At 42.4% G+C, this 26,086-nt stretch overlaps 1 protein-coding gene across 3 annotated transcripts in view; it reads right to left on the bottom strand.

Annotated features, from left to right (window-relative positions):
- Thsd7b (thrombospondin type 1 domain containing 7B) overlaps window positions 1–26,086 on the bottom strand; it is an 844,758-nt gene that overhangs the window by 755,141 nt on the left and 63,531 nt on the right. Inside the window, exon 1 of one of the 3 annotated variants that reach the window (XM_060372004.1) lies at window positions 12,491–12,602. The exons of 1 other annotated variant lie outside the window; for it this stretch is intronic. The gene's annotated coding sequence lies outside the window, so the exon portion shown is untranslated. Of the gene's footprint in view, window positions 1–12,490; window positions 12,603–26,086 lie in introns of those variants that run through there. One more of the 3 variants, XM_060372005.1, reaches the window with a different exon arrangement.

Here is a 26,086-nt window from a genome sequence, read left to right as displayed (position 1 = left end):
AAACTAAAAGAGAGAGTTCAAAAATAATTTATGGATTGATTTTGGGCTAAAAAAAAAACAAACTACTGGCAAATAGTAACAACATAAGACACTGGGCATGATTGTATATTCTGATAATCACAGTACCTAAACAGGGAAAGAAAAATGGGGTGTTCTGCACCAGCCTGAACTGCATAGAGAGACTCTTTGTGAAAGAAAGAAAGAAAGAAAGAAAGAAAGAAAGAAAGAAAGAAAGAAAGAAAGAAAGGAAGGAAAGAAAGAAAGAAAGAAAGAAAGAAAGAAAGAAAGAAAGAAAGAAAGAAAGAAAAAGAGAGGGAGGGCTGGAGAGTGTGTAGAAGGGAAAGGAAGAGAAAAAAGAGCAAAAATACTATTATGGACAGCATAAAGGAGAGAAGAGAATCTAGATTTAGACTTGGGAGAGAGCAGGAAGCAGGAATGAAATTATCATTTCAGGTCTAAACAGGTGGTTCAGTGGCCAAGAATGCTTGCTATAAGAGTAGCAGAAGACCGAGGCTCAGTGCCCAGAGATGACTCACAACTGCCTGCAAGTCAGGTTCCATGGACACATTTTCTGGCCACTGTGGGCACTGCACACGTGGCACTCGCACGAAGAAGCACGCTCGTGTATATGCAAGTAAGTTTTTAAAAAGTTATCCCTTCAGCCCTCTAGCCACACGTGAGACGACCTGGGACATCCAAGGAGAGATTTGGTAGAGAGGAGACAAGTGGGTGAAACTTTGGAGCTAGAAAGTCTACACACCTTCAGCATACACGTGTCAAAGTATGGGATTGGGTGATCACTGAAGGAACATGGCCAGTTAGACGAAAGGAGCGGCCAAGAACTGACCGCTGGACAACACCAGCATTCAGATGTCACAAATGGTGGTACAGTGGTGATAAGAAAGAACAGCCAGTGAGGGACTAAAATCCCTGACGGGATATGAGGTGGTTTTACCAGCGGTAAAATTGATACACAAAGCTAACAAATGCAGAGCAGCTGAATCTCATCCCTATGACCCAAAGTCCTGGCCACATGAAGTTAAAGTACAATGAACGGGACAGGTACACAGGCATCTCCCCACCTTGCCTATGGAAAAGGCTCTCACACAGTCCCGTATGTGGATCTTAGCTTCAAATCCGTTGTGTCATATGATAAACTTGCTGTACATTTTCAAATCACGTTTGTGCTGTTCTCAATCTCCATCAGAAAAGCTTTTCCCAGTGAACAGTGGTTAACACAGAGACTTACAACTCGCCAACGGACTCAAAGTAGGTGAATGTGAATACTTGGTCATGAGTTCACCTACGTGAGCCCGTTCCCGTCCCAGGCTCAGGAGACTGCTGAAGAGAAGGCAGCCAGAGCGCAAGAACTCGGAGAGCAGGAAAAAGAGCTGTGGAATGCTGTCCTCTGGATTGAATGTGGCTGAGGCACACATGAAATCACAGGCTGCAGCTGTCTGCACAAGACGTGCACAAGATAAGGACAGTCAAACCTCCAGCGTGGGAGGGAAGGGCCTCGTGAGGACCACTTCTAGTTGAGGAGCTACAGGAATTGATTGCTACCAGAAAGACTGACTTCTCTTAGAAGATGTAGCCACTAGTATGTTCCCATGCGCCAAGGATGGCCCCCAAACAGAAGCATGTGGTCAGCACTCCTGGACTCAGAGTAAAATTAACAACAACAACAACAACAACAATAATAGAGGTCATGACAGCAGGAAAGAAATAAGTTGGGGGTGGGGAAGTTGAGAGGAGTTAGTGAACACAGATAAGAGCAAAATATATTACATATCTGTAAGGCATTTTCAAAGAATATTTTTTAAATGGAAAGAAAAGAAGAAAAGTACTAAAGTAAAAAGAAATCAGAAAATGGCTTATCATCTCCCATTTCATCTCTGGCATGAGTAGAATATGGATCAGCTAAAACTGGGAGCTCAAATTCATACCTTCAGTTTTCACTGTCCGATTAGCACCTGGAGCTCAGCCCCAGTGAAATTTCCCTCATGATTAAAACCCCCAGGATATTTGGAGAGCACTCCTCATACCTGCTTTGAGAATAAATATGTTTTAAATAATGAAACAGCATTTCCAGGAAGACCTACGTTGTTGTGACTAGTGGTTTTCATCAGCTCTGAAACTAACTTTGTAATCTTTAATTTCATATTTAAAAAAGAAGCTGGCTGAATGTTCCACATGCAATGATTTCCTTTCCAATAATGCGCTCTGCTGTTTTCTGAAACAAAGATTAAAGAGTACAGTCAGAAACTTCCCAAATAACTTTGATGAGATTACTTTAATTTCTTCCCTGAAAGCAAAGATAAACAGACATTAATTCTCAGTCATTTTCTCTGTCCTCATGTAACTGAAACCCTTGTGCCTTTCTTGTTCTTTTATCAACATTAGGAAGAGAATCAGTGCTCTGTGGAACAACACAAATGCATAGCGTTCTGTCTCCTTGAAGAACAGAATGTTCTGGAAGCATGGAGGGATTTTTATAGAGAGAGAAGAGAAAACCACCCAAGCCTTTCACATATCCACTGCATTTGAGACATTCCTCAGAACGAGGCATGAAGACACAAATAAATCGCTGCTTATTGGAATGCTTCTCCCAAAGACCAAGGACATAATTCTGAAGGTTTCCCACAGAGTGGAGACGGAGAATGGGCACACTTTGGCAAGTCAGCTTGCCGAGCGGCTAAATCTACTTCTGACATTAACAGGGGGACAGACGTTACAGCCAGGGCCTCCGCACAGCTGCAAAACTTAATGAATTCACATTCCACATCATGATAATGTACACCATCAATATTCCTAATTTTGAAGTTTCTCAGCATTCAGTTATTAATATCTCCTGTAGGGAGAGCTAATGTTTAAAAACATGCCTCAGTGTTCACGAGAAAGTCATATCTGAACTCAGTTACCTCAGAATATCACCCTACTCCTCTCTCCTTTTATGGATCATGGGGAAATACAACAAATAAGGTTTTCATTTTATATTTAAAGATATATTGTCGTTTTATTTTATGACATAGGGATATTATATAACTTTGAAAGTTCCTCATTTAAAGTCATGACCTGGATGTGGAGACAGACAATTGGAAGATTCTATCTGTTCAAAGGGGGAGGAGGGGCAGAGTTTCATGGAGTCATCCAAGTAGATCTGTGCCTCTACCTAAACTCCAAAAATTAGAAGAATCTGGCTTCCACCAAGCTATTTCCAATGTAGCTATTTTCTCTGAATTGATGTGTTCTTTTCTGCGGGGGCACAGAGGCTCTTTAAGAATTGGGAAGTAAAAAGGTTAACAAGAATCAGGAACAACTTATTTGATTCACAATGTTCCTCCTCTGGTTATGTAAACAGTAGTGATGGCTGCAGAGAAGAGAATTTGATGGAATTGCCATCGAGTTGTCAGGAAGCTCCAGGGATGTGGATTTTGTGAGATGTTGCCAATATTATCATGCGATTTTCAGAGATGCAGCTGCCTCTGAGTCATCAATGCTCCTGTAAGTATTCCTCACCCATAATCTGTAAGTAACCTCAATATATCACACATACACTAGAGTGGACTTGGGTGGGATAATTTCTTTGGTCTGTCATTCGCTGATGCCCTATCTGGGCTGAATACGTGTTCACATCTCCCCAGGAAAAATAATTCAACATTAATAATATAAACTATATTCGTCACCAGTGGCATGGGGATAAAATCAGGTGGTAGGTGCACTAGAATATTTATATCCAACTTACATTAATTACATAGAATGCTGTTGCTAGAGTACAGAAGATAACATTTATGTCATAGTAGTCATCAATGAATGCAGTACTTTTCAGAGCAGAGTTGTCCTATGGGACCAGATTTATACAGCGGGGCATCAACAGATGCTAACCACAGCTACTCCCAAAGCAGCCTGGGTGGTTGCTTCTCAAGACCACCTTATTTTAAATAAAAAGGCATTTCATGATTCCTGGAATGCACTTCATCAACACTTACAGATCAAAAACGGTGCACCCTCTGTTCCTGGATACCTGGAGTAGATCTCTCCAGAATGCCGCAAAGAGCTTAGACAAGTAGAATCCACCTCTTCCACACACCTGGGAAAGTGTCGGAAACAAAACAAGAAAGCCAAAAGAAGCACTCTTTCAGGGACTTGTGCGTGCATGCGTGCATGTGTGTGTGTGTGTGTGTGTGTGTGTGTGCAGTGAGTGCATGTGTGTGCATGTGTAGGTGTGTATGCATGTATGTATGCGTGTTTATGTGTGAGTGTAGGTGTGTGTACATGTCTCCATGTCTGTGCACACACATATGTGCACGTCTGCCTCTATGTTTGTGTATGCATGTGCGTATATGTCTGTGGGTATGTGTGTGCATGTGTCTATATGTTTGTGGTATGTGTGTGTCGTGTATAGTGTGTATGTGTGTATGTGCATATGTGTGCTTGTGTGCATGTGCGTGCATGTGGGTGAATGTGTATGCATTTGTGTGTCTGTAAGAATACCAGTGGTCAACCTTGGGGCTTCCTCTTCATGTGTTGTAGGCTTTGCTTTGCTTTTTGTTTCTGTTTTGTTTTGTTTGAGAAAAGTCCTATCAATGGAACAGAAGAATCACCAGCTAGGAGAGACTGGCTGGCCACAAGCCCCAGAAATCATCCTGTCTCTGCCTTCGGAGCTGGGAGTACAAGAACATTCTATCACACTTACCTTTGCACATGGCTCCTGGACATCAGAATAGGGTCTACGTTTGTATGTGAAGTGCTTTACTGACTGAGCCATCTCCGTTATCCAAGAAATGGGAAAGTATGGTATTTACAACATGGAAGAAACACTTCTGTCTTTATTTTTTTATTTTCTTTTTTTTCTGCACAATTTAGTCATTATATACCTCAATTGAAGCCCCTCCCTCAACTCCCCCAGTTCTACCCTACCTCCCTCTTCCCCCCATCCCCTTCCCCTAGTCCACTGAAAGGGGGAGTTCTCCACTATTGCCATCTGCCCATAGCTTGTTAAGTCTCATCATCTGCCTGGATCTTCCTCCTCCATGGCCTGGCAAGGCTGCATCATCAGGGGTGAGTGATCAAAGAGCACTCAAAGGAAACATACTATTTTTAAATTTGGATGTCTTCAGAGAATATTCCAAAACAATGTCAGTGTCGCAGACAGCTAAGAAAGGCCGTCATCCACTAAGAAGTGCACAGCCTCTGCTAATGTTCTAAACACTTCCTCTCCGCAGTCAGAATGTTTCCTCAGCAGGGCCCTCGGCAGCCTCCCACACACTGCCCACACCCTCGTGATAAAGCTCAGCAGGTCAAGGCAGTGATATTTATTAGCCAACGAACAAATGTTACATTATTTTGGCAATTTTTGTCTGGTATACTAGCTTCATTTCAGTCATGATAACAACTGGACAGAAAATGTTCTGATATGAATTCTTCATAAACTAAGGAATACCAAAAATAGAAGATTAAATCTCAAAAAATGGCGTTTTTATTTTTAAGCATTTATTCATGTGTACATTGTTTTTTTTTTTATTTATTTTTATTTTTTTATCAGTTACATTTTATTAACTCTGTATCCCAGCCGTGTCCCGATCCCTCATTCCCTCCCAGTCCCTCCCTCCCTCCCTCCCTCATCTCCACCGTGCCCCTTTCCAAGTCCACTGATGGGGGGGACCTCCTCCCCATTCATCTGATCCTGTTTTATCAGGTATCTTCAGGACTGGCTGCAAAGCCCTCCTCTGTGGCCTAACAGGACTGCTCCTCCCTTTGGGGGTGGGGAGGCCAAAGAGCCAGTCATTGAGTTCCTTTTAGAAATAGTCCTTGTTCCCCTCACTTTGGGAAACCATGGGATATACTCACTTATATAGACCTATAAGATATGATAAACATAATGAAATCTATACACCTAAAAAAGATAATCAATTGAGCAGACATGGGGTAAGATGATCAATCCTCATTTAGAAAGACAGATGGGATGTGCATTGAACGTATGACAGGAGTCTACTGAGCGCATCTGAAAGACTCTAACTAGCAGTGTTTTCAAAGCAAAGACTCATGACCAAACCTTTGGCAGAGTACAGGGAATCATAAGAAAGAAGGGGAGTTAGTCTGATGGGGAAAGGATAGGAGCTCCACAAGGACCAAATATATCTGGGCACAGGGTCTTTTCTGAGACTGACATTCAAACAAGGACCATGTATGGATATAACCTAGAACCTCCACTCAGATGTAGCCTGTGGTAGCTCAGTAACCAATTGGTTTCTCATGTGTACATTGTATATTGAACAAAATCCTACTCACACTTCCCTATTGCCATTTCATTGGTGCCCCTTTTCCTCCTAGACCATTTTAAATTAAATTATACTTTTATGACATCATATGTGTGTGTATGCATGTGTGTGTGATTTTATATACTTATATTAAATCTAGGAACCATAAATGAGAGAAAACACATTTTTCTTTGTGGAACTGATTTAATTCACTGAATATGATCATCTCTAATTCATGCCACATATTTTAGACAAGCAAACATTAAGTGAATTTAAATTTTTAGTATAATTAAATTTTATAATTTTATGAACTGAAATGGTTTCTCACACTTCAGTAAACTTCCTCCTTCTTATGTCAAATCCCTTTAATTGTTTTACCTTCATCAAAAGGTATCAAGTAGACCTATAATACACAAGAAAATAAGATACTGAACTATTCCACTTAACCTGCATTTTTTTCGAGAATAAAATGACTCCTTCTAAAGACAAAGCCTTAAATCAGCAGTTTTTCTCTTCAGAAATATGACTTAGAATACCTAAAAGTAAAATTGCTAAGTGGGATATTTCTAAAATATGTTCCTTACAAAGTCTTTAGACTATAAACGCCACACTTGACCTTTCACGGTTCAACCAGCTGAGATTAGCTCTAATTATCATCTTAAATCTAAAAAGCAGAGAGATAGGTCACGAAAAGTACCAAACAGCTAATTGCAGGGAAAAAAACTTCCTAGAAAATAATCAAGGCCTATGCACACTGTGCCCTTTTTTATTAAACTTATTAGAAGACTCATTTTGACCGTTGTGATTATTATCCATCACAAACATCATTTAATAAGAGACTATGAGGAAAAGAATCTACCCACAGTGAACTATATAACAATATTTCCAGGTAGAAGCCAAGAGAAACAAGACTAATGCCATATCCATAGACAGAAGACTGGGACTGCTTCAAGATGCAGTGTGGTACAGAAAAGGGAGCATTCTGCTGTACTGGGCATTTCTGAAAAAGTTATTAATGATGACCTGAGTTTCAGTGGCTCAACCATAAGATGGAGATACCAACACAGTATCTGCTGCACAGACCCATCAATTGATACAAAATAAACAAAGCTTTAGGTTTGAAAGGTTCTTTGAATGATTGGTGCCTAGACTATCCACTAGCAACTTGATTAGTGATACCGGAAACAACAGTGTCCTGTGACTATCGTGTGGTGGCTAATTGCTCGTGTCAGCCAGGTTAAAACTATGTCTGAGAATGTCTGAAGGCTGGTGTCTTATGAGAAAAGAATTTGCTCAGGAAGAGAAGTAGTGTTGCCTCCATAAAGAAGAGAGCAAAAGCTGTCCTGATCCTTGAATACAGGAGCCAGAACATAGGGTTCCTGCCCTCAGGTGGGTACATACACAGGTCCGTCCCCAGCATTCAGGCCTGTAGGTTTGGAGTCAGCTCTGCCATCAGCTCTCTTGTAGCCCTAACTCGCAGGTGACACCATGACATTTCACATCAAACCAATTGTGAAGCACTTTCTCATAGGAATGTATCAGTTACCTGCTTGCATATCTCCGTGGCTGTCCAGACAACTGCAGGACTTGTTTCCTGAAGGTTGTAGGCCCTATGCATTACTATCAGCTTCACGGTTCTCTCTGTAAACACCTGACTCATATCCTTTTTGACCAGTATTTATTGAGCCTGCTGTGGTTCAACTAAGGAAGTACAAGCATGGTTCTGTCTTCAAAGTAACTTAAAGCCTGTTGAGGTAGCAAAGTATTTACAAGGATATTAAGCTAACATTTGGACTATGTGCTCAAAGAGAATATAGTTATCACAGGAACTTTCTGGAAGGGGGCGGTCCCAGTATCCTAAAATATGTAGAAAAGGCCTGGAAAAAAAGCAAAGATCTAGGCTTGAGAGAAGCGGGAGCTTGTATGCACAGGCTGGGGTGGAAGATAGAGATGCTATGGCTGGAGTGAAAAGGCCTCAGACTTTCCTACAACTTCTTAAACTATTTGACTCTAACTTCTGGGCATTGTGTGTGTGTGTGTGTGTGTGTGTGTGTGTGTGTGTGTGTGTGCGCGCGCACCAGTTTTTGGCAGGTTCACTTGTGCCTAATGCCCACATTTTTCTGAACTAATGAGCCAGAGAGAAATGTTCTTTGGTGAAGATCTTTTTACACAGAACTCCAGTGTCCACTTCCAGGTTAGCTATTCTACCAAGATCACAGCTGTATCGGAAAGTCCACTGGACCTAAACCAGATGAGTGGATAGCCACACCTCTGCTATCCAACAGCTATGCAGTTCTGCCTGATCAAATACTACTGAAGATTTCCCATTCAAATGTTGATACTGTAAACATCTCCCTGCTTTCAGGATTAGGTGGGTGGGAGGGTGAAACAAATGCTGAAGGAAAAAAATAATAAACATTAATTGCTCAATATCCTTTGTTTTTTATCTTTGGCCATCATGCTTATTTCTTCCTAATGTGAAAATACTAATAGGAATATCATTAGGAGCTGTTGTTGATGAAAAGGAAATTAAATACAATCTGCTAAGAGACGATATCCCACAGGTCCCAAAGCCCAAAGCATCACCCAAGAAAGGCAAGCTGGACAGTTCCAGCAGACAGAAATGCCAAAGACCTTCACTGACAACAACTGCCATGTGATAGTCTTTATGTATTTATTATCAATCCATATATGTTGTCTCTGCCAGGTAGCGCAACACTACATTTCTGGAAAAAGAGAAATAGTCTGAACAGAATCAAGGGGTGTTTATGGGTGGCTTACTATAAGATCTAACTCCCTGTGTCGAGGGATTTAACAATCAAGGCAGAGCAAGGAATAGCACTCATTAAAGGACGTACTGTGTAGGGGTGAGCCAGGCACCAGATTGTACATAGAACTAAATTGAATGAGAATAATAAAGCAATTACACATCTTTAAAATAAGCCATTATCCACGTAAAATATCTAAATAAAGGTGCTTAGAAAGAAGAAAGGTTTCAGGAAGTGGGAGGAAAGAGGATAAATGAAAAGATGAAAATTTGCATTTACAACAAAAGTTAATATGGAGGGAAAAAGAGCATTACAGTGCTTTATTGAAACTCTATTTCTAAATACGTTAAGGTTAACACAACTTGGGACACCTTAAAGCATTATCCATGTGAGGCGGGTAGCGAAGGCAGTAGAGACAGGCCCCAGGAGGGGGAAATCAGATCTGAGTCCTTGGGGAAACATTCCAACCCCAGGGGCCTCAGTTACTTGTTTGGTTGTGTTTCTCATTTTATTCCTTTTAGTGGGAGAAATGTGCATTGTGGTATGCAGCTAATTTCCATCCTTTAACTTAATGTATTAACACAGTTTTACATTAAAAAAAATATCATTTGTCAAGTGCCAAACATCTGTACCCTTGATTAGAGATCCTGCTGCTGAGACTCTGGCTTTGCAGGTACCATATGTCAGAGTGTTGCTGTGCAGCTCAGTTATTGTTTGTGAGCTTGCAGGGGTGTGTGTGTGTGTGTGTGTGTGTGTGTGTGTGTGTGTGTGTCCATGCACATACAAGGTTCCACAGATGCACAAAGAAGTTGACATCTGGTGCCTGAGACAGGAGTAGAGGGATATGAGAAAAAGCAACCAGATATTGTTCATATGCAGATCTGAATGAAGGTGCACACACAGCTGCTCACATCTATGGTTTATGATACACCTTGGCATCACATCTATAAAAATATTAAAGAGATGAGCAAAAGGAAGAGAACAGGATACTGCTAAAAGGGATTTTAATGTCTAACTATTATGTGATTGCAGATTAAAACAGTAAAAAAAAATGAGTAAAACAGACACGATGTATGTTTTTCAAACAAGAATACATTACAGGTTAGGGTTTTTGTCACATGAAGACCCTGTTACTCCTGGCTTCCACATACTCGCGTTTCCCCCCAGGACCTTGCTGGCTCTCTCTGTCCTTATTAATTTCAGTTCCCAGCATGTGCCACTCTTCGTGTTAATGAGAGCTCCATCTTTCTTTTCTAAATTTAAATGAGACAACCCAATAGGAACAATGGGCCTGGAGTCAGGGGACAAGTGCCTGCTCACAGCTTGCTTTCTAATTAGTTATGCAACCTGATACAAGGTACACCTGCTTCATGTAAGGCGAGAGTTTCTCCTCTCTGGGTCCAGTTTCCTGGTCGCAGGCATGAGGAACTGAAGCCTTTGCACTCACAGGCTACATAAGCTCCTGCTTCTTAGGGGAAAGGAACAAATGGTCTTGCCCCCTATACCTCTTGCTTACCCTAATCAGCTCCAAAACTGTGGTAACAAGAGGGTACAGTCAAGAGAGCGGTGCCGTGTGCAAAACACCAGAGTTGAGGGTGACCTGATTCCTGCGTCTTGTTCATGGCCTGCTGCATGGTTAGTACGCTCTGGCAATGCTGTGGGCTGAATGAGGTAATCGCTGTCCTCACAGAAGAGAAGATCTATGATAATAGAATGTAACTATCTAGTGAGAGCATTCTAAAATACAGTAAGAAAAAACCTCACCCTCAAGTGATAAAGGCTAGAGTAGCCTTCGAGGAGGAGAGAGAATGAGAAAGGAAAATACCAACAAGAGTTTGAATGGCTAGCAGGAGTCACAGAGGAAGTAAGGCAGCACTCATTAACCAGTATGTTCTACGTTCATACCACATGTCAGGTGCAAAATCAATCAAACAAACAAATAGCAACAACAACAAAGAATATTGTCCCTGAAACTCTGGAGTCTACATTAACAACAACGTCCAGGTTGGGGGATAAAGAGGGAGGAACTGTCTCAGGAAACTCAGAGGGTGCAGTGTATAAGTAGCAATCAAAATAAAGCCTAAGGACCTCAGGGGATCAACAGGTAGAGCAGGGCTCAAGAATATTTTGATGCAATCACGTACTGCATTGCAAAGGCTTGTGACAAACAGATGCCAGCAGCTCAGAGGCCCTAGAACACATCTGTGCAGCTGCCTGAGAGGAGACAGACCTGAGCAGTAAGGGCTTGGAGACCATGTTATCACAAAGAAGCGCTTGCAGGTGACCATCTTGGTCTGCTGAACAAAGATGGGGAAGAACAAGACAAGAGTGGTTCGGGGAGATGCTTGAGACACAACCTCACACACCTGGTGGAAAAGGCATGCTGGAGGAAGAGGGCAGCTGTGAAGATGCAGGAGCAAACAGCCACATCTACGGCTGTGCTGGGTGTGGGCAGAAGTAGGAGCAGTGGAGCGGAAGCTGCTGGCTTCCTATAGAAGACAGAGACTTGTCTTGCTGTTGAAAGAGAAGGTGACGCAGAAACTGCTGCTCCGGGGACAGAATGAGAGTAAATGTTCTTGGGATGTTAAATAAGAAAGGCACTACTTTCAAGACATGAAAATCTTTGGAGCCTCAGTAACTTGAAATGAAGACAACATAGTTAAGCATGCCAGTAGCTCCTGTTAGCACTTACATTACATCCATAAATGCATCACATGTGAATCTCTCTCTCACACACACACATGTACCACTTACTATAAATTGTCCCTTAATAATTAAAAGAAATGTAAGAATTAGGTTAATCAATCTTTATAATCTGAAATAATGCAAAATATATAACTAACAATTTCTTTTCATCTTTCCTCTCCTCTCTCTTTCTCTATCTCTTTTCTTCTATATTTTCCTCTTTCTGCCTCACTACAGGCCTCTTTTACTCCTTTCTCTCTCCCTTTTCTCTCTCTCTTTTCCCTCCATTACTACCCCTGTATCTCTCTGTCTCTTTCTTGTGTCTCTCTCATTCTGACATCTTTCATCCCTTGTCTTTCCTTTATCTTTACCTTGTCCCTCTCTCCCCATTCCATTCTTTCTTTTTGTCTACATAGTGTATGTGTCTCTCCCCCTCTTTCTTCCCCTTCTCTCTCCTTTCTTCCTTCCTTAGCTCCTCTTCCACTGTCTGATTCTCTCTCACTTACTTCAGAGTAACTGTCTCTAAACATTATTTTGATAGGTAACAAAATCTTTGCAACTTTACCAGCCAGGCATGATGACGCACACCTTTGATCCCAGCACCCAGGAGGCAGAGGCAGGCAGATTTCTGTGAGTTTGAAGCTGGCCTGCTCTACAAAGAGAGTCTGGGACAGCCAAGGCTGTCTATACAGAAAAACCGTCTCTCAAAAAAAATTAATTAATAAAAATATATAAATAAGTAAATACATAAATAAATAATATAAGAATCAACTTTACCTGTACCTTCCTCTCAATAGTATTCCCTGAAACCACCCGGGCACTGGAAGGCTCCTGCTTCGGGTTCAATCCGGTGCCTGACATCAGGAAGTACTTCCTTCCTGGTCACCCCACCACCAACTTCCACTAAAGAATAGGAATACTTTGGGAACAGAGGCGGGCCACCAGAGGGACACTGAGTTATTCTTCAAAGAAACAAGACTTTGCTTTCATCCTCTGTTGTATAGATGGATTGTTACCCTGGCCTCAACAGGAGCCTGAGGCTCTGCTTGCTGCTCTGTTTGTCCCAGCGGAGTCACTCTCTGGATGATAACACCCATATCTGGATATGAGAATATCACGCATGTGAGTTTCCCCTCTAGAAACACAATCCCAAGAAGGAGTCACCATCCTGCCCTCCTACCACTGCTGCAGTGACATCTCATGATGCATTTTTTGCCATTGTTACCTTGAAGTTACAAAGCTAATTGCTCATCATAAAACAATGCAGACTACAGTAACAGCATGCTTTCTTTTCCTAACTTTGCTCTGATTATGCCATTCTGGGTGTCTATTTGTCATCACATAATCCTTTGTGAGGGTTAATATTGATTGTCACCTTAACAGGATATAGCATCACCTAGTAAACAAACCTCTAGGCACTTGTGCGGGAGTTTCTAGTGAGGATTACTGGAGTTGGAAGACTCCTCCTGAACAGAAAAGAGAAAGCTAGCTGCACACCAGCATTCACCTCTCTGCATCTGGACTGTGAATGCAATGAGACCAGCTGCCTCACACTTCTGCCACCACGCCTTCTCTCTCCGCCATTGTTGACTATATCTTGAACTGTGAGCAGAAATAAACTCTTCTTTCTCTACGTTTCTTTCCATGGGTATTTCTCCAAATCGCAGAAAAGGCAACTAATGCACCCTTTGATAAAAAAGTCACGGGGAGGCTGGGGAAATGGCCTGGGTTCATTTTCCAGAACTCACATTGCTGGGTTGGTAACTTCAGCTCCAGCAGATCCTACATGGCTAGCCTCTGTGAGCACCTGTCACTAATGTACACCTACCCCCAAACATAAACATACACATAATTAAAACTAAAATTAAAATAAGATATTAAAAAGGAAAGTCAGAAACTCTATCTTCGTATAGAAGGGCGAGGATGTAAACACAGAATTCCTTTTTTAACATGATTAGTTATTAGGGAGGCACGTGTGCCATCATGGCACACATGTAGAGGTGAGGGCACCTTGCCACTGTCAGTTCTCTTCTTCCACGAAGTGGGTTCCAGAATTCAAACTCAGGATTGGTGGCCAGGGTGTTTACCTGCTGAGCCATCTTACCAGCTTCAATACATAGTTTCATCCACCAATTCTAAGCTGCCTGAAGTTAGACTCTGCCCTCAAAGACATCCCTGAAAGACACCATAAATTGTTGCTTTCCCATCTCTAATCATGCAGAGACAGGAGCATGGTCCATGATGAAGGAAGGAGAAAGGCGAGTGTAAAGAAGCACTAGAGAAATGACTCTCTGTGAAGAAATTTCTCTCCTGTTCACTGGTTTCATCCACAAACCCATGACCTCTTTCTTCAGTGTTTCAGTGACCTTCTTGAAGCCAACAAACACACTTCCCCAGGTGCCATGAGTGAAGAACTGACAGCAGATCCTGGCAGGACAGGAGCATCTGCATACCTTCCAGAAGAAGTAACACAGGATGTGAGACTCAGGGAGAAAGGAAGAGGCTTTAGATGGAGGCCACGTCAGAATCCTTGGGATTCTTGGGCCAGTCCTATGAACAGAACGCTTTGTTTTGTCTCCCATAGAAATGAACAGATGAAAATAGAACTCCAGCTCAGCACGTCTCTTTCTACAGAAAAGGAGGAAGTGGACTCACCTCGTATGAGGCAATTACAAGTCACTGGGGGCTTTTTTCTAAATAGACAAAACAAATTCACACCAGAGACAATAACAAACTCTTTCAGTGCTCATCCTAGGGAACGGGCTCTTTATTCAGGGCTGGTGAGAAATGCTCAGAGGACAAGTGACCCACATCACTATCCCTAACACCCATGTCAATAAGCTAGGCATGACTACCCCAGCCTAAACCCTAGTGCTCAGAGGGAGGAACAGGTACACTGGACCTTACTGGTCACCAGCCTAGCCCAGATTTAGTATGAGACATTGCTCAAGGAACTAAGATGGAGAGTGACTGAGCAGGACAACATCCAATGCCTGCATCTGGCCTACACAGCACATATATGTACAGCTGCACACACATATGTAGACATACCTTACACATCTTACACATACCACACACACACACCCCACAGACAAGAAACTATGACTATGTCACCAGCCATCACATGAAGGACACTACACAAGTTGGTGAGGTGAAGGGATTGACTAGAATAATGAAGATAAGGACAATCTGATCATGCAAGTCATTACATGAAGATGTGGCCCCTGCTTGGATTAAAGAGGTGAGAAGAAAGAAGACAGGAAGGATGGAAGCATCCATGGTTGGACTGTTTAAGTAGGCCTTGAGGACAAAGGAGCACGAGTTAAAAAAATAAAGTGCAAGGTCAACTAGGACATGGGATAGAGGCTCTCGAGCAGAACTGCGTCCCTGCCCACCCCTTGACACTAGCCCAGTGAGTGAGTGAGGCCTACAACCGCGTCTAACCTGAGGACTAATGAAACACTGTGGTGTGGAGCCATCACAAAGGTGCGTGGGTTAAACTTTCGGTCCCACTGAGTGCTATGACTGCGAGGTAGTGGGACCTTTAAGACGAACTTCTGCTCGGATGTGGCCCGTGGTAGCTCAGTAACCAAGTAGTTTTCCAAAGTGAGGGGAACAAGGACTATTTCTAACAGGATCTCAAGGGCAGGCTCTTTGACCTCCCCACCCCCACCAGGGGAGGAGCAGTCCTGCTAGGCCACAGAGGAGGACTTTGCAGCCAGCCCTGAAGATACCTGATGAAACAGGGTTAGATGAAAGGGGAGGAGGTCCTCCCCAATCAGTGGACTTGGAAAGGGGCAGGGAGGAGACCAGGGAGGGAGGGTGGGGTTGGGGAGGGAATGAGGGAGCAGGATACAGCTGGGACACAGAGTTAACAAAATGTAACTAAAAAGAAAAATAAAATTAATAAAAAAAAGAAGAAGTAGACCAAGTGAGAGGTCTCCGGCCACTGGGGAGTGCACATTCAGGAGACTGGGCACTCTGGCTCCTCCTGTGTTTCTGTCTTTCCCTCTCCAATGCCTCCAGGAAAGGAAGCTGCTCCACCATAAGAAACCACCATGCCATATGGCCTCACCCAGAGCACTGAAAGTGTAACTGATCACAAAAAGGAATCTCAGGGAACCAGGGAAAACCTTTTACTTCCTTTTACATTTATTGATCTTTAGTACTGTGTTATAGTAACTGAAAGATGACTACATTAAATTATAAATTTATCTCAGGCCATTAAGTGTGTGGTGATCTGTTATAGCAGCCACAGAGAACTACCTCATTTTTCTCTATATTTTGCCCACTATAAAATGGAAACAGGTTTCTTCTCTTTTCCTTTAAACGATTGCAAACATAAAAGGGCACACACTGGACAAAGACTGTTAAAAGAGCAGAGTGGGAAGAAACCAATTTAGAATGTTCTTCAATGCACTTCCTTTTCCGTATTCCACAAGATTCAGTCAATCAGAAAATAAATCAGAAACCTAATATATCTTAACAGTTTCATGGCTTCCCCAGGTAATCAGAGGCAGTCTTTCATATTGATCATAATGTAAAACTAGGTGAGTTATAGAGACACATAACCTGTCAGTTCTTTGGCAAATAGGAAACCTCCCTTGGAAAACACAGTAATGAAATATTCTCTGATTCGGTATGCAGATCTCCGACAGCTAGGGGAGCTGATGAGATGCGTAGCTGGGAACTTAGCATGCAGCTCCAGCCCTGGCTCTGCATAAGAAACAGTTGATTCTGATCTCATCACCTTATCCATTTTTTACAGAAGCATCTATCAGCAAAGAGAAGACATTCCATGTATTAAAAGTTTCCGCAGCCACCCTCAGCTATCAGAACCAGGACAGCAGGCCATGTATTAGTGCTTGCAAACTCAATAAGGTATTTTGCAAGGAACATACTTAATCAGTCAAACACTGATTATATTTGGTACATTCAAAATAGGGAAGCCTGACTTCATAGAATGATTTGTCAACATTCCAGGAAAGGGCCTTTAAAAAAGATGACTTTGGGATTTATGGATCAGACAGGCCAAAATTGAGCTTCCAAGCTAAGCTAAAAGAAATCATCCTGTGGACATAAACAAAAACAGCATCTAACTCTTGTATGCGATTTAAAAATCATGTATACAACAAGCATTCAGATCCTAAGAATAACATTTCGACTATTGTTTTTAAAATAGAGTGGAGAAAAGGGAACATGTGTTTAAAGCAGCTATGAGTATTCAGGTCTTGGGTCCAGCACTTACTGTCTCGTCCCCTCGGGAAAGCTTCTGGACTCGTGTGCACCTTGGTTTCCCTCCGTGTGAAGTGGCTGTAAATGGAGGCTGCCCTGTTCTGAGTGAGAACGGAAGACAATGGCTACAAAGTACTTAGTGCAATGAGAGAGTCGCAGGCAGCCTTGGTGTCTGCTAGGATTGTGTATCGGGTATGTCATCATGTTAAGGGGAGGAATGATTTATCATGAATCTGCTGGAAAATCCAAACAACGGGACGAAGTCCAGCAGACCCACTTTCTCCAGGTCTTGGTCAATTTCCTACTACCAGTAGGAACAATTCAAAAGAAGGAACCAGCCCAGATGTTCTTTGTTAATTTAGTTAAGACCTGCAATAGCAAGGAAATGGAATCAGCCTAGAGTCCACCTACAGATGAAGGGATGAGGAGACGAGGCATACACATACAATGGCATTTTATTTGGCCAGAAGGATAAATGAAATTATGAAATGTGCAAGAAATGAATGGAATTGGAAAATATTAAAATTAGTAAGCTGGGCTCAAAAAAACACATACTACATATTCTCTCTTATATGTGAATCTTAGCTCCTAATTTTTATACGCATGTACTTAAGTGGGAGATAGTGTATACAGAAGTGTAGGGAACAGAAGAGGGTGAGAGAAGAATAAAGAGTCTCTAAGAGAGGCTTCAGGAGGGTAACGTAGCACATTGCTATCAGAGTGGAAGGCAAATACCCGGGGTGTGGAGGCTTAAGCAGGGATGGGGCAGAGAAACACAGAAACATTGATACAGGGAAGTCAATCAAATCAATAATTACTTTAACTTACAGAGAAATGTGCCTGCGCTAACTCAGTTAAAAGGCAACTGCACAGTAATACATTCTACACGCAGAGGAAGGAAGAGAAACGCAGGAGGGTAACAAGCGAACTTCCTCAGAACAAAATGACAGCCTACAGATCGGGAAGGGAGCTTCACCAACCCTCTATCTGACAGAGGGCTGATATCCAGTTTATATAAAGAACTAAAGAAGTTAAACAGCAACAAACCAAGTAATCCAATTTAAAAATGGGGAACAGAGCTAAACAGAGAATTCTCTGCAGAGGAATATCAAATGGCAGAGAAACACTTAAAGAAATGCTCAACCTCATTAGCCATCAGGGAAATGCAAATCAAAACGACCCTAAGATTACACCTTTAACCCATCAGAATGGCTAAGATCAAAAACTCAAGAGACAATACATGCTGGAGAGGTTGTGGAGAAAGGGGAACCCTCCTCCACTGCTAGTGGGAATGTAAACTTGTACAACCACTCTGGAAAGCAATCTGGCGCTTTCTCAGACAACTAGGAATAGCGCTTCCTCAAGATCAAGCTATACCACTCCTAGGCATATATCCAAAAAATTCTCAAGTACACAATAAGGACATTTGCTCAACCATGTTTGTAGCAGCCTTATTTGTAATAGCCAGAAGCTGGAAACAGCCCAGATGCCCCTCAGTGGAGGAATGGATGCACAAATTATGGTATATCTACACAATGGAATACTACTCAGCAATAAAAAACAAGGAAATCATGAAATTTGCAGGTAAATGGTGGGATCTGGAAAAGATCATCTTGAGTGAGCTATCCCAGAAGCAGAAAGATGCACACAGTATATACTCACTCATATAGACATATAATATAGGATGCACCTACTAAAATCTGTACACCTAAAGAAACTAATCAAGAGGGAGGACTCTTGCTAAAATGCTCAATTCCTATCCAGAAAGGCAAAGAGGCTGGACATCAGAAGAAGGAGAAAAAAGGGAACAAGTCAGGAGCCTGACACAGAGGATGTCTGAAAGGCTCTGTCCTGCAGACTATCAATGTAGATGCTGAGACTTATCGGCAACCTTTGGGCAGAGTGCAGGGAATCTTAGGAAAGAAGCAGAGAGAACAGAAACTCCACAAGGAGAGCAACAGAACCAAAAAATCTGAGCACAGAGGTCTTTCCTGAGACTGCTATTCCAACCAAGGACTATGCATGGAGATAATCTAAGACCCCTGCAGAGATGTAGCCCATGGCAGTTCAGTATCCAAGTGGGTTCCATTGTAAAAGGAACAGGGACTGTCTCTGACATGAACTGATTGGCCTGCTCTTTAATTACCTCCCCCCGCCAGGGGGAAGCAGCATTACCAGGCCACAGAAGAAGACAATGCAGCCTCTCCTGATGAGACCTAATTGACTAGGATCAGAAGGAAGGAAAAGAAGACCTCCCCTATCAGTGGACTTGGGGAGGAGCATGCATGCAGAGGGTGGAGGAAGGGAGGGATTGGGACAGGAGGAGGGAGAGAACCACAGGGGGATACAAAGTAAATAAAGTGTAATTAAGAAAAAAATGAACTTTAGAAAGAAAAATGTACCCATCTAATCAACTGGCTATAGGAGGTGGATAATGAGGAGACACTAATGTCATGAAAGGTAAACGTGAGGGCTGTCTTTAAACAGAAAGGAGCAATCTTGTGATAATACTTTCTTTTTTCAAATTAAAAAATAATAACTAAAGTGGTTACAACCAAAAGACACAAGACTTCATAAAGCAAAAAGACCTAGAGAAAAGGCTCATATTCCGTATAGAACCAGGCAACTGCTGGGCTAGAGAGACAGCTCAGTCAGTAAAACGATTGCTCTGAGAGCACAGGAATCTGAGTCTGAGTGCCTGCATTCATGTAGAATCACAGGAGTAGTGACACGGCTTAAAGTCCCAGTGGTGGGGACAGACAAGCCCCCGGCACTCTCTGGCCAGCCAGCCTAGCCTATTGGTAAGCTGCAGGTGAAAGAGAGGTTCTACCTCTAAAAGAGAGAGAAAGAGAGGGGGAAGGGGGAAGAGAGAAAGAAGGCTGAATGACATCTGAGAAACAACAGCCAAGGTTCTCCTCTGGCTTACACACACACACACACACACACACACACACACACACACCATCTGTCATGCCAAAATTAAGCAAGTACCAAAATGTTCTTTAAAAAGCTAGTATCCTCAGATCAGAGGAGCTTAAATTTCCCATCTTTACAGGACAGTTGAGATATTTCCAAAGGTTTTCAGCAAGTCCATTCTTCTTGGTTATCCACTCCCTTTGTCTTCACCTGTGGAAAACAATTGGCTTATTCTAGGATCTCCTACATGATAATGTCCCTTGCATAGAGGACACACACCTCATCCACATTCAATAACCAACCAAAAAAGGCAAAAAAAAAAATGTGTATTATACCCATTGTTCTAAATACCACCTGTGTCATTAAAAAGGAGTGAAACAGATGCTTACTGGTAACATATGTTTAATTGGATCTCAGATGTCTTAGAAAATGGTTTCTTACAGTACTCCACAAAATAAATTAAAATACACGTTTTCTTAGAATAAACAATTCCATTAGTACTTAAGGTCAAATCTAGCTAACTTTCTAAACCAATTCAGATACCAGAAAAAATCAGGGTGCTTTGAGAAGTGTTAGATTCCCCACGCTTCTATGAATCATGAGACCTGGCTTTCACCACGCTCCATTCCGAACACATCTGATAAGCAAATACATGTGCGCTGGAAGCTGCCCCTCCTTTTGTTAGATACAAGTGTGCATATATTGCTGTGTTTGCATGCTCATGTATATGCAGCTATGAACACACATGTGAGCACATGCGTGTAAAGGTGAGAAGTCAGCCTCACATGTCATTCCCTAGGCATGGTCCGCCTTTTAGAGATAGGGTACTCGTTGGCCTGTAACTTGCCAACAAATTGCGGCCAGCTGCCCAGTGAGCCACCGTGATTTTGGCTCCGCAGCATTTGAGTCATCTGGATGACAGGCCTCTGCATGGCTGTAGAGGAGGGCCTTGATTGTTTTAATGGAGATGGGGGCACCTAACTGCTGTGGGTGGCACATTCCTGGCTGGGGTGCTGGACCATGGTTAGTGGAGAGAGGGAGCCTGGCAGCAGCATGCATTCATGCTGCTCTTTTCCTAATAGTCACCGCGATGTGACCCAGCCATTTTAAACTCCTACTGCCTCAATGTGCTTTTTACACAGCATATCGTCACAAGAGGAAAAGAAACTAAAGGATATATCCCTTGGCTATATGGAGATGAGTGGAGATGAGTCTCGGATACACAGTGCCTGTATTTCTGATCAATGAACTCGGGGAAGATTGTGGTGAACACATCCCACGTCATTCAGATAATGAAAGAAAGCTGAACTTGTGCTTTATAACTCCCGTCATTCTCCAGTCACATCCTGGTTACTTCGTTTTGTGTAAGACGAATCTGACTTCTATGTCTAACAAAGTGGTTTCATTACTCCTAGGTGACTTTGTTTTGTCTAGAGCAAGCATGTTTCACTATGAAGTATGACGCAGGGCTTGAAACGAAGAGCCTTGATCCGTGATCTAGGCACAGGACAGCTCATTATGCCCCTGGCAATTCATGATTGGATACAATTTGTTGTGTTCTCCATAGACATCACACAGTCAAGGAACAGTTACCAGGATTCAGGCATGTCATGAGTCTGTGGCCTCCTGAAGTTTGTCCTGGAGTAAGGTTTGTAGACAAGGCTGAGCCAAGGGACATATCCTTGCAGAAAGGTACAGAACCATGGGAAGGAGCGCCTAGCGGTCACTCAGTTTGAAGCAACAACAAAGTACACACGGGTCATATTGTGGACTCCAAAGTAAGAAAAGTTCAAAGTAAACACCAGCCCCTTACAGAAAGAGGGTGTTGCTGATGCCATAGCCAGTTAGTTATGCTATGCTCTTAGGCTGTTAGTGTGGGAGCCTAGACCCTGCAGCTTTAACAGCCAGGTTCAGCCACCTGCCCTCAACAGACAGTTACAAAAACATAGTGAAGAACAGAAAGATTTACTCAGTGTGGTCCATTGAAAGGAGGATTAAAGAGGTCCTGTAACCCCAAGTCTAGTATCTCCTCTAAGCCCATCTTCGGGGTTCTTCAACGAGGTTTGGGTTTAAGCAGAAAAGAGCTGTGCACAGCTCTGCAGTCCTGGTCAAGGTATGGCCCTGCCTGTTGGGAATTTTAAGAACATATCAATTTTCATTTACTCTTTACTTTCATTTTCTATTGGTGACATTAGTATCATTTGCTAATTTGCCTACCCCAAATGTGGATGTATGTGTGTGTAGATAAGTGCACACACATGGCTATCAGATATGAATATAAAACTCAGAAATAGAGATATAAGAAATAGTGCTCAGAATTTAAGCATTTTAAATATAAAAATTTACTCCTAAATACTATAATGTGTATTTCATATGAAAGGGGGCATTTTCTCACAGTAATGTGGTATATTTACCAGATTCAGGAATTTGAGATTAATAAGATTTCAGTGTCTAATACACAACAACCCACATTAAAATTCTTCTGATTGTCTAAATCGCGGTCACCCCCTTTCCCCCGTAGGCCAGAGTCTTGCCTTTGTTTGGTTTTTCTTTTACTATTTTTAATCTGGAACGATCTCAGCTCATCTTTTTCCTCTGCAATATCAGTATTCTTGAAGACTACAATGGTAAGAGTGGAGAATATTTCCCGAGGTGGGGTTATCTGATGTTCCCTTGAGTTTACGGCTAGAGAATTTCAGACGTGAAAGGCATTCTGTCTTTCCTGGTCTCACAGGAGAATGGAAGGGATACTGCTCTGTCCCTTGACTGGGGACATCTGACTTAAATGCCTTGGTTAAGATGGTGAGGGGAGGAGGACCTTCCCATCAGTGGACTGGGGGAGGAGCATGGGAGGAGAAGAGGAAGGGAGGATGGGCTTGGGAGGGGATGAGGGAGGGTGCTACAGCTGGGATACAAAGTGAATAAATTGTAATAAAAAACTAAAAAAAATAAATGTTTATAAAAAACAAAAAGATGGTGATCTTCAGATTAGCTCATTGCATAATTTTGCACTTCCTCTGGGGAAAGTACCTCCCTCTTTTAGCGAGTTTTGTATTAGCTCAACAAGTACCAGTGGAGCTCATGCCCCACCCAGCACTGTCAGAAGAACTAGAAGCAAAACTCTTTCTTCAGGGACCCAGTGGAGGGAAGAGGACAGGGCAGGGCAAGAGTAACACAGGATCTAGAATTCTAGAGGAGAGCAGTGGCGGGGAGTTTACAGAGGATTTGCCTGCTTTGATTTTCAGCAGGGTAATCAGGAGAGGTCTCTTTGAGGAGTTCATGTTTGAGAGGAGACAAGGGCAAAGTGACAAAGTGAGGACCACAATTGTAGGGAACGGAAACCTTCCCTGAAGTCCTCAGATTTTAAAAGGGCTTTGGTGCCTGGCATACCCTGTAAGGCCAGCAGAGATCAGGGAAGCAACTCTTCACGGGATCCTGCCTTTGCCGCTGACTGAGACACTACACAGCACACCCCACAGAGAACTGATCAGGAAAGGACTCCTGGGAGATTGTAGACTTCACACATCACCAGTGGAGCTCCTTTTAGCCTGGGTTAGAGTTGGAGCCAGAGGGCGCTCTGGAGTATCTGCTTCCTCTCCTCCTGCTCTAGCTTTCTTGCCTTTCATTTCCTCTCAGTCAGTGGCGGTGCAGATAGTCAGTCCAGTTCCAGCCTTTTGTGGTTCTCACTGACCGCCATAGTAGGCGTACATACACTGTTCTCACAAAGTCCTCTGGGAAAAAGAAATCAGCCGAGAAGGAGGTCGAGCTATTCTGGTTCACTGTTCTGATAGAGTTCAGCCCGTTATGGTGGGCAGGGTGTGGCCGAGCAGAAGAGGTTACCATCACGGCAGACCAGAAGCTGAGAAGGACAAGCCTCGCTTTCAGCTGGCTTCTCCGTACTTCCCTATTTGTTCTATTGGAGGCCCAGCTCATGGTTGATCTGACCTACTCCCCATGGGGACCCTGCAGGTGCTCATGGCATGCAGCAGGGAAGATGACAAAAAGCGAGAAGGAAAATTTGGTTCACATTTACTTCATCAACCTAGATTAAGACTTCAAGGAGTCAGGGGCCAGGCAGTTTATTCCCTACAAATTTAAATACAGTATAATTTGGAGAAAAAAGTTTCCTGCTGCAATACAATCCCCAGTGCACAACAAAGCATAATAACATTGAAACTCAACTCAGGCTACGCGTCATTTTTTTCCAAAAAGATGGGTTCTAGAGATAGGCTACCTGTCCTGGCTTAAAGGCCTAGGGAAGTGTCAGTCTCAGAAATATACATACTAAAGAGGTCACTTGGATTATTAGCCACCTCTGGTCTTGTATGGAGGCTTGGGGAGCCCCTTGTTATAGTCATTTAGACAATTAGGTATCTCTGGTCCTGGATGTGGAAGCTTGAGGGAGCCCCTGCCTGTAAGGGTAACTTAAATTCTAGTCACTTCCAGTTTTGGTTGTAGGGGCTTGATATCTGAGCCAACAGATAATGCAGAGCACCAGGCTATTAATCACTTCCAATCACTAGCTTTCTGGATGGAAGAGAAGGATGTTTGTCCATTCCTTTGTGAGGACAATCCTTCGTGTTTAACTTTCCCATTGTTTCTGGAGATCCGAGGGTACAAGAACCTCATGCTGGGCTTCCAACACACATTCAGGGTAAGTCTATCAACCTCAATTTCCAGAGAGGTCTCAAAATTCCCTGATGAATATGCTCAGAGGTGTTCCTCAGTCTGCTGGGTCATACTAAACCCAGTGAAGTCAAAAGTGTAGATTGTCACTGCCATCCCTTGGGAAAATGGTGCTTCTTCCAAACACACTGAGGGCAAGTTCTGAGAACAGTGGCTTTTCCATCCCACCTAGATTCCTAATCTGTTACTGAGGAATTCCCTATGGGATAAAGCCTAGGGAAAAACAACCAGGGAGGGCTTGGATTGTCAATGTCTGCATTATAAATCCATCACCAATTCAGCCAGTCCTAACCTAGAGAGAACGAGAAAGGGCAATTCTCCAAAAGTCCTTACTCAGAAGAAAGGAAAAGGGTCTCCTGGGAAGGAAAGGTGGCTGATGTACAGGATTAATTTAAGTCACTATGCTGTCCCCTTAATAAACAATGATATTAACTCCTCAGGACCCGAGTAAATGAATCTGAGTTGTGCACTCTCGTTCTGTTTCTCTTTATACATATGCGTGTTCTGTGATGTATATGTGTATATGTTTACATACATACCTAAGGACACTAGGTCACACTGTCACCCCCATATTGACAATGAAAACTGATAAGGAATAAGCAAAACAATGTATCAAGCACACTGCTTCTGTGTTTTCTGCAGGACAGACACTGAGAAGGCTTTGAGAATGTATGGCAGGTGGTTTTGTGATCATCAAATCTGTTTCACCTGTATAGAAATACCTAATTCTCCACTGAGGTGCTAGGGCATGAAGAACTAACAGTCTGATGATACCTAAAGTGACAATTCTCTTTTATAACAGTATGATTTTATTAGAGCTATAAGTAGCTAAATTTAGGCCTCTAAAAAATCAACTTATTTGAAAGCCAATGGACATTGCTAAACGGAAAAAAATTAGAAATGAGAAACCAGTGACATTTATTGTTCCACTGGCTTTAACACTCATGTTGAACAATTTCATAGAGAAGCTGAAAAACTAAATTAAAGCATAAATTTCATTTTAAGCTAAAAGAAGCACGGGACTGTAGTCATATTCTAAACCATTACAGTCTCTTTGTAACACTAACCACAATTCAACATTCTTTATTAGCAAAAAACTGTATCTTTTCTTTTTCAAAATTGAAGACTAAGACTAGGCAGAACCCTAACATTTCTAGGAACTCTAGTCTTAAACAGAAGCACTCAAGCGGGCAGACTTACCCAGCGGTGCTTGCCCTAATTATATCCTATATGTAGTCTTTTCTACATTGGTATCTAGGGGGATTGATGAGAATGGGCAGGTAGAAGTTTAAGATGTCTCTTCAAACACGGAGAAAAAGTGAACATTTGAGCTAAAAGAATCTAAATTCTGTCACCTAAATGTGAGCTAAGCAAAACAAATTAAGAATTAATAAGTGAGTTCATCAATACAGTAGCAATCCATAAAATTAAGCAAATGTATAGTTTTCTTTATAAACCAACAACAACAACAAGAAAAACCCATGACAAATAGTGGAACAAGACCCCATTCAATACAACAACAAAAGTAAATCTTTT

The sequence above is a fragment of the Meriones unguiculatus genome, chromosome 18 (assembly GCF_030254825.1).
Source record: "Meriones unguiculatus strain TT.TT164.6M chromosome 18, Bangor_MerUng_6.1, whole genome shotgun sequence".
Classification (NCBI taxonomy): Eukaryota; Metazoa; Chordata; class Mammalia; order Rodentia; family Muridae; genus Meriones; species Meriones unguiculatus.
This window is presented reverse-complemented; position numbering and strand designations above follow the sequence as displayed.